Source organism: Rhinolophus sinicus, chromosome 2, assembly GCF_057876585.1.
Source record: "Rhinolophus sinicus isolate RSI-liver-muscle chromosome 2, RSI-T2T, whole genome shotgun sequence".
Lineage (NCBI taxonomy): Eukaryota > Metazoa > Chordata > Mammalia > Chiroptera > Rhinolophidae > Rhinolophus > Rhinolophus sinicus.
In genome coordinates this window covers 127,512,223-127,528,754 of record NC_142502.1, presented here as the reverse complement: position 1 = coordinate 127,528,754, position 16,532 = coordinate 127,512,223, and positions in this window count along the sequence as shown.

Sequence of the window (16,532 nt, the reverse complement as noted above, 5' to 3'; positions counted from 1 at the left end):
CTAGGATAAATACTGAATTATATACCTATCCTCTCCCGTAGAAAAATGCTAATACAAATTTTTTTGTGTCACATGAAGAGATGATGAAATATGCAGCCAGAAAAGGTAGGAAAATATTATAAAGGAGTATTAGACAATTAATAAAAATACATTATTTTCACTGGCTTTAGTGACATTTGTGATTCTCTTCAGCTTTTTAAAATTTGTAATTTGTTATGATTGCTTTTCTCATTCTATGTTCACATAACTATGTTCACATTCATAGTTAATTTTGCACTCATAGTTTTGAGGACCCTGCTCCCAAATTCTTTATATTTCAGGCCTTATTAACCTGAATATGCATATTTTATTATATTTAATTTGCATTCCCTACGCTGGTCAGTGAGATTGAATTTCATGTGTTAATTAACCACTTATATTTCTTCTTTTGAGAATTGCCTTTTCTTATTCCATATCATTTTTCTATTGGAGTGTTTTGTCATTTTCTTATTGGTATACAGATACAGACCTCTTATCTGTTATGTATGTTGGAGAACTCTGCCATTTGCCTTTTAAATTTGTTTATGGCATTTTTGACATGGAATTTTAAATATATATATTCATTTATATTTTATCCTAATCAACAATTAATCTTTATTTCTAATACAGAAACTTGACATTTATTTCCATTTTCTGTTTTGCATTTTTTATTTGGGGCAAGTATTCCAGTCTTGTCAAATTATTTTTAATCCTGTTATCAGTGGTATTAACTATTATACCCAGTGTGTCTTTTAGATTATTTACAGCTGCAAGTAGAACATCCAACCAAAGACAGGAGTTCATTTTTCTCACATAACAAGTACAGCAGAGGTTGTGGGTTTAATAGCTCAATGATATCTGGGTCAGCTTCTTGGCAATTCATTTGGCCTTTCTCTCATGGCTAGGAGAGGGCTGCAGCAGCATCAGACAGTATGCCCTTGCACAATTATGTCCAAAGGCAGGCAGGAAAGAGCAAGGGCCTCTGGTATTTTTAACAAGGAGGAAATACTTCCCACGAGCTCCCCCACAGACTTCCCCTTACATTTCAGGAGCCAGAACAGGGTCAGAATGGTCACTCCAACCCATTTCTGGCAAAGGGAAATGAATATACTCTGACTGGCTTGACACATTGATGATTTCTTTTCTCAGGGCCATCTTCCCTGAGCACATCGCTGTCTGATATTGAACAAAATTGGGGCTATGATAGTAAGAAGAAATGGGTAAATGGTAGTGGAGAGGCCTCCAGAAGTGTCTTATCTACAAGACTGATAAGATTGTTGTATTAGTTTGCTTGGCTTGCCGTAACAAATTGCCACAAACTACGTGGCTTAAAACAACAAAAATTAACTCATAGTTTTGGAGGTTAGAAGTCTGAAACCAAGGTGTTTGCAATGCCAGGCACCTTCTGAAGATTCCAGGGAAGAATCCTTCCTTGCTCTTCCTAGCTTCTGATGTTTGCCAATAATCCTTGGTATTCCTTGGTTTGCAGTAGCATCATTCCAATTTCTTCCTCTGTTTTCATGTGGCTCTCTTACCTTGGTGTCTATCTGTGTGTCTTCCCATGGCCTTTTATAAAAAACACCAGTAATTTACTTTAGAGCCTACCCTAATCCAGTGTGACCTCATTTTAACTAATTATATCTGCAAAGACCCTATTTCCAAATAAAGTCACGTTCATAGGAACCAGGGGTTAAGATTTCAAGATATCTTCTTGGAGGACACAATTCAACCCTCAACAATCATCATCTATGCCTATATCCAAATCTCTGATGCAAGGCTGACAAAACAAACCCTCAGCACACACTTCCAGTGACCTCATCTATAATAGTCAGGTGTCCTATTCCACATGACGGCAGTCTTGACAATTGACATGCTAAACACTCTCCCTGCTTTTCCAAAAGAAGCTCTGTTATTGCCTGTCTCCCCATCTCCAGTCTTTCCTGGAGCCCACTTTAGGGTATTTGACTCACCTATGTGTCCCGTGGCTTAGTTTCTATCAATTTCTCCATCCAATGGCAATTCTGAAACTTCCTTCAAATAACCTCACCCTATTTACCAATTCTCACCTCCAGGTTCAGAGAACCTATACGTCAAAGCAACTTCTTTGGGATCTGCTGGCAGTTTAGAAGGAGGGAAGGGAGGGGGAGATTAGGAGAGAAAGGAGAGTAAGGAAAAATAAATGGTCTGGCTGAGAAGAAAGGAAGGAAGGAAGGAAGGAAGGAAGGAAGGAAGGAAGGAAGGAAGGAAGGAAGGAAGGAAGGGAAGGAAGAGAGAAAGGAAGGATAAAAAGGTATTGGGGCCAAGATTGAGGCTGAGAAAGACAGGTTTCAAACAATGGTCTCAGCTACTCACTGGGTTCCTAGCTATACCTAGAAAAACCCACCAAAGCACTGACCACAGGGGTAATCTCAGGGGAAAAGTAGGAGAAATAAGCCCTAGCCCTGGCCAAGACATCTCTGCATTCCACCTCGTTTGCTTGACCCACATGTCATCTTCCCAGTGTCCCAACTGAACCTCTAAAGAGCTCAGTCATCTCCTACTTAGTGTGCCGTCAGTACCCTCAGAGCCAGAGTGAGCCTTTGTCTCCAGGCTCTACCACGGCCTTTCTGGATCTGCCTGAGCTCAGGAGATTGTGACAACTTTGGCACCATCTTCCATAGGGCCCTCTTTAGTTCTGGCTCAGAGAATGAGGCAGCCACAACAATAAAAAGTTGTGCACAGATCAACCTTATGAATATGGCAGCAAGTTCCTCTCAGCACTTTGGAACTAAGTAAACAGGCAACATAGAGTCTCTGTTAGAAACTGGGATTTCTCAAGGCAGCCAAAAGATGGAACTGTCTATACCATCCAAACCTGCTGTGATACTTTCTCTCCCCATTCTATTAATGGACTCCTGCTGAGTAGAACACAGGTCCATGTAAAGTGTAGCCATGTCTTGAGTGGTCAACAGCCATAGAGCCACTAACTCTGTTTGTTCAGAGAGTGTGTCCAGAAGCCTTGGATACTAGGAAGATGACTGTGGTATGAACTGAGAAATAGTCAACATTTCCTTAATACTCAGACTGACATTGTAAGTCAAGTTCAGTGGACTCTTCCTCAGGAGATTTGTAGATTTTGGTCATGTCATATTCAGGTACATACTATATAGTGTGACTGCCTGGCTCATGGGGAAATACCCAGATATGGGAAGGTAGGGTCTAAGAAGTCAAGTCTGGGCTGTTGACAATTCTTCCCTAGCCATAGCTGATTGGTCCAGGAGTGGGTACCTCACTAAGTGCAGGCCAATCAGAACCATTCCCTGAATTTTTGTTTGTTTGCTTTCAAGCTGAAATAAGGGAAATGTAATAATTCCACTCTGATGAAGGATGCATGTTTCAGAAGATGTTTCCCCCATTTTTCTCTTTGCATGGAAGAGACCGTCAGAATTAGGAGAAGTTTAAGCTGATATACAGAAACAAGAGTAAGGAAGAAAGATGTCAGCAGCATTTAAATCCTTGGTTCTAGAGCTCTCGTTCCAACTGCATCCTTGCTCTTCTCGTGCCATGTAAGTATCCGTACCACACATCCCCCTTTGGGCAAAGAGTAGGTTTTTGGCACTTGCAAGCAAGAGTCTTGAGAAATGAAAAAATTACTCTCACTATAGGGCCCTGGTTCCCTGGCTAACACAACTTCTCAGGGACCTTTGTGAGGAATGGCCCAGCTGTCACTGCTAAATCTTATCGTGTCTGTGCCATCGCTGTTGAATGTCTCAGGTTGTCCAAATACCCTGGCCACAGGCCAGGCCAGCATAGACCAGGTCCAGCCAAGTGGGTCAATCCCCATACTTCAGCCTGCTGAAGGCAGAGGGACAAGTCAGGGCAAGGTTTTTGAAGGCAAACAGATAGTTGAAATTAAGAGAGACCAAACCCAACACTGAATCCAAAGGGCATCATGGGAGCCAAAGAATGGGAGACAGAGTGAGGGGTCCGGGAAGCTGAACTATGGGAATAGATCAGCCAAAGCAGAAGGCAGGTCCCTGACCTGTCTCCGGGAAGTGTTAGGCTCCTGCAGCTCCTTCACTTGCTTGGTGAGGGGGTGTGGTCTGCTGGCTTACAGGTTCACTTGAGAGGGCGTGAGTCAGATATTAGCTCAGAGCTTTACTAGTTTGGGGTGAATTTTATGGCTTTATGGGCCTCAGTGTTTTTATCTATAGGAGATAATGATACCTGACTTGTATTGTTCTTGTGAACATCAAATGTGATAACCTCAGTGCGGTCGTTTTAAAAAAAGAATGGCTGCAACTATGAAAAACAGTATGGAGGTTAAAAAATTAAAAATAGAATTACCGTATGATCCAGCAATTCCTCTCCTGTGTATTTACCTGAAAATATGAAAACATGTATTTGTAAAGATCTATGCTCACCTCTATTCGTTGCAGGATTATTTACAATAGCTAAGACATGATCACACACTAAGTGTCCATTGACAAATAATTGGATAGAGAAGATGTGGTACATATATACACAATGACATACTACTCAGCTATAAAAAAAAGATGAAATAGTGCCATTTGAGACAACATGGCTGTATCTTAAGAGTATTATGCTAAGTGAAATAAGTCAGACAGAAAGAGACAAAAACTCTGATTTTACTCATGTGGAATATGAAGCAAAAAGTAACAAACAAAAACAAACTCATAGATACAGACAATAGAATAGTGGTTGCGAGAGGGGAAAAAGGGAAGGCGGAGGGTGAAGTGGGTAAAGGAGGTCAAATATACGGTTAACAGAAGGAAACTAGATTTCAGGTAGGGAGCACACTATAGAGTACAAGATGTCAAATTATAATCTTGTATACCTGAAAATTGTATAATGTTATTAACCAATGTTACCGCCCAATAAATTGAATTTAAAAAATGGCTACTAATTCTTCGATATGCCTGCCATCAAGAGGTATGGTCTATGTCCCGTCCTGTTGAATCTGGGTGAAGATGTGAATGATTCAACCCATATTTTATGGAAAGAGTGATGTCATGTGACTTCCAAGGCCAGGTCATGAAAGTCCATGTAGTTTCTGCCTTACCTGTTATTCATTCTTGGAGCACTGAGCCAACCAGTCTCATAATAAAAATGCAACTACCCTGAGGACACCATGCAATGAGGAAGCACAAATCACGTGGAGAGGCCACATGTAGGTGCTCCATTTGACAGTCTCAGCTGAGCCCAGCTTTCAAGCCATCCCAGCCTGGGCACCAGGCTTACTATTGAAGGAGCCCCCAGATAATTCCAGCCCCCAGTCATCAGAGTCATCCCCAACCATCTGAGTCTTCCCAGCTGAGTTTCCATATATATACTGGAGCAGAGACATGTCATCCCACTGTGCCCTGTCCAAATTCCTGACCCACAGAATGCAAAGTGTAATACAATGGCTGTTGTTTTCACCACTAAGTTTTGGGGTAGTTTGTTATACAGCATTAGATAGATAGCCAGAATGTCATGTGAAGCTCCAGGTATAGTAACAGAGTTGGGATTTGAACTTATTTTTCTGATTCTTCAGACCAGAAACTTTTTACTTCACCTGTGGTTCCTGGGAGTCAGTGCCTGGCAGTGATAGCATTTTGGGTGAGAAAAATCAGGATAATGTACTGAATTTTTCATAAGCTAATATACTCCATCTATAAGACCATGTCATTCTAAGATCGTCTTTTTTATCTTTGGGGTTATTAATATGTCCTTTCTTTTATGACATAATGGTGATAGCAATTAGTGGTGGTTGTTTTATTAATGTCCTTCTTGGCAAAGTGAAAAGCTACTGAACTATGTCATTTCCTTCAGTTACTTTTTTTTTTAAATCTTCACTTGTGTTTGAAATTCAAAAGTCCAGGGGCCACTGCCCTGTGCTATTCCTTGAATATCAGAATCAGAGGTGGATACATTGGAAACTTAACATTGTTGTAGGGTTTTGTGTTTTCTTCAGTTGTTTCCTATTCCCTTACAGGACTATCACATGTGTTCATTTATAACTTATACCCCACCTGTTTCCAAAAACAGGTTCAAGTCTGCAGGATAGTCTTTCTCCTGGCACAGCCCAGATTCTTATAACAGTTTCTAAGTCAGACAGGGCCTTTCCCCAGGCGCTGACAGTATTTGAACAGCAGAAGGGAGTAGATGAGAGATGATCTTGTGTTATCTGTTGAAAGCTGAGCTGCCATGTTGCCCTTGGGCAGGGCTCAGCACAGAAAAGCAGAGATTGAGACCAGGGGCCCTTAGCCCTCATCCTGGCCTAGCCTCCACCTGTGGGCTGGCAGCTGCAGCTTCTTCTGTTTCCTGGTATATGGCTCCTTAGATGTCTATCTTTAGGCTGTAAAGCTTTGTCTTAGGCAACACTTCTCTTCAGGTTGACTGGCTGCTGTTTCCAGCCCTCCTTACAAATGACCACCCATCGTGAGACCCAAGAACTTCTTGGGAAGCTAGTGTAGCAGAGGGATTGAGAGTCTGACCTCTGGAGGTAGAGTGCCTGGATTGAACCCTAGTTCTGCCACTTAATAAGTATGTCACGACCTTGGGCAAACTAGTTAAACTTTCTGTGCCTCCATTTCCCCATATGTAAAATGGGGATAATAATAATAGTACATATTTCATAAGGTTGTTGTGATAAGTTAGTAAAGCATTTAAAACAGTGCCTGGGAAAGTCAACTGTACCATAACGAGCTATCCCTCCTGCCCATGAGAATGGCTAAAATTAAAAAGACTGAGAGTACCAACTGCTGACAAACATGAGGAGCAACTGGAACTCTTTTTAATCTTTGCTCAGAATTTTTAGAAACGTATGACAATGCTTCATTAAAAAATAGAGAGCAAAATGAAAAAAGAGTCTTTTAGAATGTAAACTTTTCTAAGAATATGTTGAACTTCAAAAGATATTTATTTCATAATTATTGAAAACTGAACAGTTTGAAAATCACCACTAATAGCCTAGTATAAATAATTCATTATGCAAAACTCCCTAATGAAGGTTATGCAGTTTTATAAAAGCAAATCTACCAGTTTTTTTAGTCCGTTTCATAGAAAAGCCTCAAATTTCTGGCTTTGCCAGACAGTAACAATAACTGCCCAGACATTTGGATAAGACTTAACGTAGTACAGGAGAGCCTCTCTTGCTAGTTGAGGAAAGCATGCAGGAAAGTGATGTGGGAGTACGTATATCCAGTTTAAAAATGAGCTAATGTATTGGGAATCAGTCCTGATGGCAGTCTATTTACTCTAACGATCTAGCAGAGGAACAACTGAAGTGCAGGCCTGAAAAGCCTGGTCTACAAAGACTCTTTGATGAATAAAATACATCTCCAATTTTATGATCAGAGCCAGGCTGTGTAGAAGGGAGAGAAAAAACCAACCCACACAATGTTCAAAGATGTCTTAATAGTGACACTGTATCACACAAGGGCCACAAATCAGAGAACTTCACGCTTTTAGTGGTAGAAATAGGACTGTATTACTTCCTGGATGGAAATTTGGCAAATTTTCTTTAATAACAATACCAAGATTTGATGCAGTCAAAGGTGTATCAGGCTGGCATTTCAAATGTTGTTGGGGAAGGATAATGGCAGTAATAATTATATCTGGGTCTGTGAGCAAAAGGATGTGTCCTTAGTATACAGACTCACATAGGAACCTCTGTTTCAAAGACAGTGTTGTAACGCTGAAGTGCTGGCTTAGACCAATTTAAGAAGACAGTCAGGGCTCATTAGCAGAGCTAAGAATGAATACATAAATTGGCAAATTCTACAATGCTCAGAGAGGAGTATCTAAGATGTGAGAGTGCTGAACATATTAAAATGATGGGATAAGTAGAGGAATTCAGGGTGTTTAGACTAGTCAAGAGCAGACTGAAATAAGATAGTTAAAATGCTGTCCAAACATTCAAAAGACTGTCGCATAGGTTGGGGTGGGCTATAAATATCTTCAGAGATAGATGCAAGATGTTATCAGGAAAAAATATGGAGCTAAACCTAATAAGATGAGCATAGGGACAACATGGTACATTTAAATACAACATTTGATTATTTCTAAGTTCAAGAGAAGACAGACAAGCATATGTGTGGAAAACATGGGGCTTTAGTCAACAGAAGGCTCACTGTTAGTTGTGGGGTAATTTTGACACTAAGAAATATAATGTGATCTTAGGCTGTGTTGTTGTTTCAGCGCTTCCCAAAGCATATTCTATGAGCCATTCATTCTGAATATTATTAATAGGTTTTATACAGGGAAAAGAGTTGTAGGGGCCAATCCATTTTGGAAATGATATATAAATCAGTATTATTTAAGATTTTCAAGGCTCTAATGTATTGAATACACTGAATTTCTAAGAGAGGAATATAATATGAAGTATTTCCTCACCTTGAGAAATCATAGATACCTTCTTCCAAAGGAGTACATTGTTCAACTATTTAGAGGAAAACATTTTGGAAAACATAGTAACAAAGGTACAGTATGTAAGAAGAGGAGAAGGATGGTCTTGCTTTTTTGGTCAGACCCCAGGTGGGTTGTGTGATGAAAGTCAGGCACCATGATTTGAGAGGGGAGAACCGATGGGAGAGTAATAGAGATGAAGTGAATTACTCTAGGTTTGAGAACAAGCCATGTCAGACATGGCTAAAAGAACAGAGGCTATTTGACTTGGAGAAGAGAAGACCTAAGAAGGACAAGACAAATGGACTTAAAATATTTAAAGGTTTGTCATATAGTGGACAGGGAATTAGTGGACAGGAATATAAATTTTAGACAATTATTAGAATAAATTTTCAGTCTTTAAAATTGTTCCAAATTCTCAATCATTCGCAGCTCCAAAATCTCTGCCTTGGAAAAGATGAGATTGTGCATTCCCAAGGGTGCTGGAGCGTCTACTGGAATGACCAATGTGGAAAATGATCAAACATTTTCTTGACCACTTCTTCCTGGATTTTATCACAGAGTACGAAGTCCTGTTTTTCCACCATCTTATCCTGATAAACCCAATTTGATTCATGCAGATAGAGCTTTACTAGGTCCTGTGTGGATTTTATACATTCCACTGAGAAGAGAGTGCCCTTTGCAAGTCACCAACCCATTTGCCCATCTCTAGTAGGTTCTCCTTCCTCTTGTTCAGTGGTCCCAAGTCTGGCATTAGTGACAACTGGCCTTGGTTCACAGCATAACCACTCCCAGGCACTGCTAAGCCCAGCACCGGAAATTCACTATGTTTGATGAACCATTTGACCTGTATTCTAAAAGTAGGTATCACTGTTTATTTTCTGTCCACTACTGCCCCACCTTGTCCCCAAAAATTCCGTTTTGGGAACATCAACTGAAGCTCAGTATTGTGAAATGTAACGGAGGAACACTACTTAGCAATAAAAAGGAACAACTGGGTGGATCTCAACATAGCATTGTGCTGTGTGAAATAAACTAGACTCAAAAGACTACATCCCGTATAATTCCAATTATATGATGTTCTGGAAAAGGCAAAAATAATAGGGACATAAAACAGATCAGTGGTTGCCAAGGGCTGGGTATGGGGTGAGGGAATGGACTACTAAGGAGTAGGAGCGAATTCGGGGGGTGAAGAAACTGTTCTATATCTTGATTGTGGTGACAGTTAAAAGTCTCTGAGCATTTTTCAAAAATCATAAAACCATGCACCAAAAAGATGAATGTTACTGAATGTAAATTATACTTCAATAAAAAAGTCAATCTGACATTTTGCATATTTTTAAATGTTACTGACAACTAATGGAGAAGAATTATCTTTCCCTCTGCTTGCAATCTGTCAAGAAATACTTCACCACCATACAACATTTTATGGACTTTTTAAAAAGACTTATGCCCCGCCCTGACAGCGTAGAAGCTCATTAGGGAAACATGTAAAAAATATTAAAATAAGTTACAGAAAAAGGCCAGGCAAAACAATTTTGAGTGATAAATCATAGAATACACTTTATGTGTGCTCAAGAGGAGGGAAGGAAAAAGTAATTTCTTTTGTCAAGAGTTACAGGAAAGGCATGGAACACAATTTTGGAAAGGTCTTAGTGCTTCTCAATATCATGGTTATTATTATAATCGCTAACTTTCAGCTGAGGAGAATGAGACTTGGGGAAGACAAATACGCCATCTGTGATCCCTCAGCTATTAGGTGTCAGAGCTGAGATTCTAAACCAAGCCTCTATGACCCCAAAATCTGAGATCTTTTACATGGCGGTGTGGGAACCGCATAGAAGAGGTTATGATGGACGCTACGTGGTGCAATTTCAACCCATCAGAACAGCGCGGGAAGGAGAGGGGTGTGTGCCCAGCTTGCACAGGCCACGGCCAGGTGCACCGGATCTAGCCGCTGCGGCGCAGGGACCTGGACACACACACACACACACACACACACACACACACACACACACACAGGCGCTCAGTGAAAGCAGCAAGAGTGACGGGGCAGCAGGGTGAAGGAAGTTGGGTTACCCCCTCAAGTGACGTCACAGGCGTCACATGTTGCATTAGTTTAAGAGACGCTCTCACTTTCCCCTTTTTCTACCAGGCCGACACTGCTGCCCTCGCACTCTTCTCACCGCTCCTGCTCTTGTACTCTGGGATATAGCAGTATTTGTTCCCGAATGGTTTGGTGCCCACTTGTCCTTCACTTCCTTTGACAGCACTCTCCACCTACACGGAACAAATTCTGAGACCAACCCATGCTGGCCGCCCAGGTCCTAGGCCGAGTCCAACTGGAATATTTATGCATCGTTGATGTGAATTAAAAATGATATAACCACTTTGGAAAACAGGTTGATAGTTTATGAAATGCCAAAATGTTTTAAAGATCTATTTATGAAATGAAATGTACACATAAAATACATAAATATGAAAAAAAGTGAATATCTTTACAAAAAAAGAAATGGCCTAACAACTATACTACTGGGTATTTGTCTAAGAGAAATAAAAACATATGATTATACAAGACTTGTACATGAATGTTCATAGTAGTACTATTTGTGACAGCTACAAAAAGTATACGACTTAAATGGGCATTAACAGATCAATGGATAAACAAAACGGGCTATATCCATACAATGGAATACTACTCAGCAATAAAAAGGAATAAACTACTGCTACATACAATAACATGGATGAATCTCAAAAACTTTATGCTGAGAAGAAAAGAGTACATACCATATGACTCATTTATATATAAAAATATCTCTAGTGAAGACAAATTTAATTTAGAGTGACAGAAAGAAGATTGGTATTTGGCTAGGGTGGTGAGAGAAGATTGACTGGAAAAGAGCACCTGGGAACTTTTTGGGGTGATAGAAATGTTCTCTCTATGTATATTGTGCTGGATGGTGCATAGTGTATACATTTTTGAAAACTCAACAAAGCATACACTTAAAATATATGAATTTTACTATTATATGAAAATTAAACTTCAATAAAGTTGAGGTTTTTTTTAATTTCCCTATTTGTATATGATATGATGCTCTGCCTGAAACTTGGGCTAGAAAATATCTTTGGAATTCTGAAGGGAAGATGCAAATATGGGGTAGAGCAATAAACAACCATTTAATATTTGCAAGAAGTTATCTGTCTTTAGGGCCCTGTTCTGGAATAGAAACTGAAAAGGGCAGGGTTCCTGGTTAGTTTTACTCTTGGATCCCAAGCATCCATCAATTAGTACCTATACTTGGTTGGAACCCAATTAACATGTTTTGAATAAATAGACTTTGGGGGCATATTGTTTCTTTGACTTGATAAAAATGACCAGGATGGGCTCTTATAATTCATAAAGGTAAAGCCAGTATGCATGCATTGTTTTGGGGGAAGATGCAGGCGTTACTGTCATATGGATCCAGACACTGAGAGCCACTGAGATGAGAAATTGTGTGCTCTTGCATCTTGTAGCTGTGGGAAGTATCCAGCCTTCTCTCTATCTCTCTGTATATCTTTTATTTTGAGGTGTGCATGTGAATAAATGCCTGTGAGTGAATCAGGAAGAAACTCTCCTTGAGAGGTTGCCTCTTGCTGTGGGTGATGGGGGTAGGATTTTGGTTTGGTTCTGTGTGAGGACGAGAGTTGCTTGCAGGATATGAAAGGTGGTTGGGACAAGAGGAAGAGACTGATTTAATGAGAGACTGTGAGACTATACACAAGATGGGCTGCTTTGGGACCGAGGTGAAAGTGTGTGGTGTTGGGGACGGAGGAAAGGGCATCCTGGATCTCTTCAATCAGAGCTCAGATCTGCATTGGCAGTTGGATAAGTGAGCCAGGAGCCAGGGAAGCAGCTCCTTTGATATGATCTCCAGGGGCACCACTGGCAAGAGCCATGGTGACACTCCCTCAGTCTTTGGAACACGAAAGGAAGGATATGGCAGATGTTCTATGGGAAATCTATTGGTCAGAGATGTTTGTGGGCTCATGTAAGGTGCTCCTTTGGGGACCCCAGAGATAACAGAGGAGACACCTTCTGGGGGTAGGAGAATCTGAGAATCAATAATTAAAGCAGTGGAGGCCTTGAGCTCTTATTTGAGTATTAATGAGAATTCTATAACCAATACTATATATTATTTATGGGCATACAGAGTAAAAACAGAAATGAAAAATACTGAATTTGAGGCCCTGATTACTTCTGGGCAGAGGGTTGAGGGGGATGAAATCAGGTAGCAGTACAGAGGTATATAAGGTAAGCAAAACCTCAAGAGGTTACCCATTTCTATCTATCACTTACCTACCTCGCTATCTCTATGTGTTCTTTGTTACCGGATTTAACCATATACAATGGTGGGGGCTGGTTAAATGGTCTCTGGAACGTTGTTTCTTCTCTGAGGCTGGAGTTGGAAGTCCACAGGGCAGGCGGTCAGGAAGGGAAGATGGATGTAGAATGGGGAAGAATGAGAACAAGGTGGAATCCACGAGTCTGAGCTGAAATCCACAAGGATGAACAGGAAGCCATGTCAATCACTCACTACCTCCAACCTTGATGAAAAGTGTCCTGCAGGAGAAGCTGGCACCCTTTGTCATGGAGCTACATACACACCTGGCTCAGCAGTCAGAGAAATGGAAGGAAGAGGCAGGGCAAGATGAAGCACTGCAGGCATGGATGCTGCCCCAGCCACCAAGATGAGCAGAGAAGCAACAACATACAATAAAAGCAACGGTCCTGACCTTCCATGTATGAAAAATAATACGTCTGCTGCTTCAGGTTTGTCCTTCATATCTCAGAAAAAGTCTCTTGTGGCCCACCTCGCGCAGAAACATACAGAGAAGGGAATTCTGGGAAATACAGTTCAGCCCAGCCAAGGTGGGATATTACAAAGCCACTTAGAATTTGCAATTTCATGTTGTAAAGCTGGTAGATAGGTATGTATGTAAGTGTTCATTACGTTATTCTCTATATTTTTGTATGTCTGAAATGCTTAATAATAGTTAACAATGTTCTTCACAGCTGGGGAATTGTAAACATGTTGATTGCACCTGTCCCTGACCTCAATGGCCTATAACATTTAGCATCATAGATGTGGCAACAAAGACTCAAGGTCACCCAGCCAGCAAGGGGCAGCACTGGGACAGGACAGCCTTGCAGGCTTTTCCCTCTAGACCAGGTTACCTTCAACAAACATGAGTTATAGGTGACCTAAAGAGGTGGCTGCCACAGCGTACTATTTTTTAACCTAAATTTCTTGGTTATCATCTGTCTTATTACTAAAAGGTAAGTTCCATGAAAATAAGGATACTGTTCATTTTGAAACTAGAACAGTGACACATAGTAGATGTTCAATAAGTGATTGTTGAGTGAATGAATAAATGTTCTAATAGGAATCAGGGAAGGATTATATTCCTCACATTACATGAGAGCTTTGGATACTTTCTTATTTAACCTAACAGGACACGCCCTCCACATACCTCCTCCAGCCTAAGGCTTCTAAATATCAGCCAATGTTCTAGAATTATCATAGTCATCATATAGCATTTTTTCCATATAACAGTGATTTATGGTCTATATTCACAAAAGAAGAACAAATCCCAAAGAATTCACCAGCCTCATTGAGAAGGGTCCTATATCATGGAGACTGAATTGTGTGCCTGAATGGCGATTACAGCAGTGTTCAACTATTGAGCAAAACAGCCATTATTACCTCCCACCAGGATATCCTCCTACTGTTTTATGGATCCAGATGTATCAATCAAGAGAGGCTAGGTTATTCCACAATAATAGACAACCCCAAACTCTCCATGGCTTATCACTCAAAGTTACTGATGAAAATCAAGGACCTATAACCAAGATTACTCTACTCAGCAAGGCTATCATTTAGAATGGAAGGACAGATAAAGAGTTTCCCAAACGAGAAGAAGCTAAAGGAGTTCATAAGCACCAAACCAGTTCATAAGAAATGTTAAAGGGAGTCCTTTAAGAAGAAGAAAAAAGATAAAAAGTATGAATAATAAAATAGCAATAACTATATACCTATCAATAATTACTTTAAATGTAAATGGATTAAATGCTCTAATCAAAAGACAGGATAATGTGGAATCTAAGAACAGAATCAATGAGCAAACAAAACAGAAATAGACTCAGAGGTACAGAAAAAAAACTGATGGTTGCTAGATGGGAGAAGGGTTGGGGGATGGGGAAGAAGGTGAAGGGATCAGAATGTACAAATTGGTAGTCACAAAATAGTCACAAGGATATGAAATACAGTATGGGGAATATAACCGATAGTGTTGTAAAGACTATGTAGGGTGTCAGATGGGTACTAACTTATTGGGGGGATAACTTCTTAGATTGTGTAGATGCCTGACCACTGTGCTGTACACCTGAAGCTAACATAGAATAATATTGAATGTCAACTATAATTTTATATATATATATATGTATATATATGTATATATACATATATAATATATATATATACATATATATATATACACACATATATATACATATATATGAGATGTAAAATACAGCACAGGGAATATAGTCAATGATATTGTAATAACTATGTATGATGTCAGAGGAGTAGTAGACTTGGGGGTTAGCACTTTGTGAGGGGTATAAATGTCTAAACATTATGTGTTTTGTACACCTGACACTAATAAAAAATTAAATTAAATTTTTAAAAGGCATAGGATGGCTGAATGGAGAAGAAAACAAGAGCCATATGCTGCCTACAAGAGACCCACTTCAGATCAAAAGACACACAGAGGGAAGTAAAGGGATGGAAAAGATATTTCATGCAAATGGAAACAACAACAAAAAGCTGGAGTTAAAGCAAAGGTGATAACAAGAGATAAAAAAATACATTTCATATACAATAGCCAAGATATAGAAGCAATTTAAGTGTCCATCAATGGATGATCGGATAAAGATGTGCTACCTATATACAATGGAATATTACTCAGCCATAAAAAATATGAAATCTTACCATTTGCAATAATATGGATGGACATAGAGGGCATTATGTTAAGTGAAATAAGACAGACAGAGAAAGATGAATACTATATGATTTCACTTATATGTGAAATCTAAAAAACAAAATAAACTAATAAAACAGAAACAGACTCACAGATACAGAGAACAAACTGATGGTTGCTACATGGAGGGCTTAGGGGTCTGGGTGAAAAAAGTGAAAGGATTGGGAAGTACCAATTGGTAGTTACAAAATAGTCTTAGGGATGTAAAGTACAGTATAGGGAATATAGTCAATAATATAATAACTATATATGGTGCCAGGTGGGTGCTAGACTTACCAGCGGGATCACTTCATAAGTTATATCAATGTCTAACCACTGTGCAGTATGCCTGAAACTAATATGATATTGACTATCAACTGTATTTGAAAAAGAAAAAAAAGATCCTCTACCCCTTCCACCATGTGAAGACACAGCAAAATGACAGGTAAACTATGAACTAGGAAGAGGGTTCTCACGAGGCATGGAATCTACCCTCATCTAATCTTGGACTTGTCAGGCTCCAGAACTGTGAGAAAGAAATGTTTGTCGTTTAAGCCACCCAGTTTGTGGTATTTTGTTATAGTGACCCGAACAAACTAAGACAAACGTGCTGGACAAATGCTGAGCAGAGCTCACTACACACCCCTCCTTTTTCAAGGATCCAGGATCCTCTGGTTGAAGGCATACACAGAGTTGGTTAGATTTCAGGGTAATGTCCCACTGATAAATGTGAAGGAAGTTCACACTTCCCTACAATCCCATTGTTTCAGAAGACCTGGCTGACCAGTCCGGAAAAACGAGTATGTAGCTTTTGCTACAAACATAAGAATTATATGGCTTATACAAGCAGAAAATTTCTAGACCAGAAGAAACCTGGTTCATTTCTCCACCTTCAGGAAGCATAAATTTTAGGCTATCCAGAAAAGAAAAGTCTATCACAGTAGAAATAATAATCATAATCATAATCATAATATAATAAACTGAAGCTTTTGGAACCTCTGTTTCCTATCCACAAAATGGGAATCTCCCACCGGTTGTTTATAAGATAAAATTAAATGAAA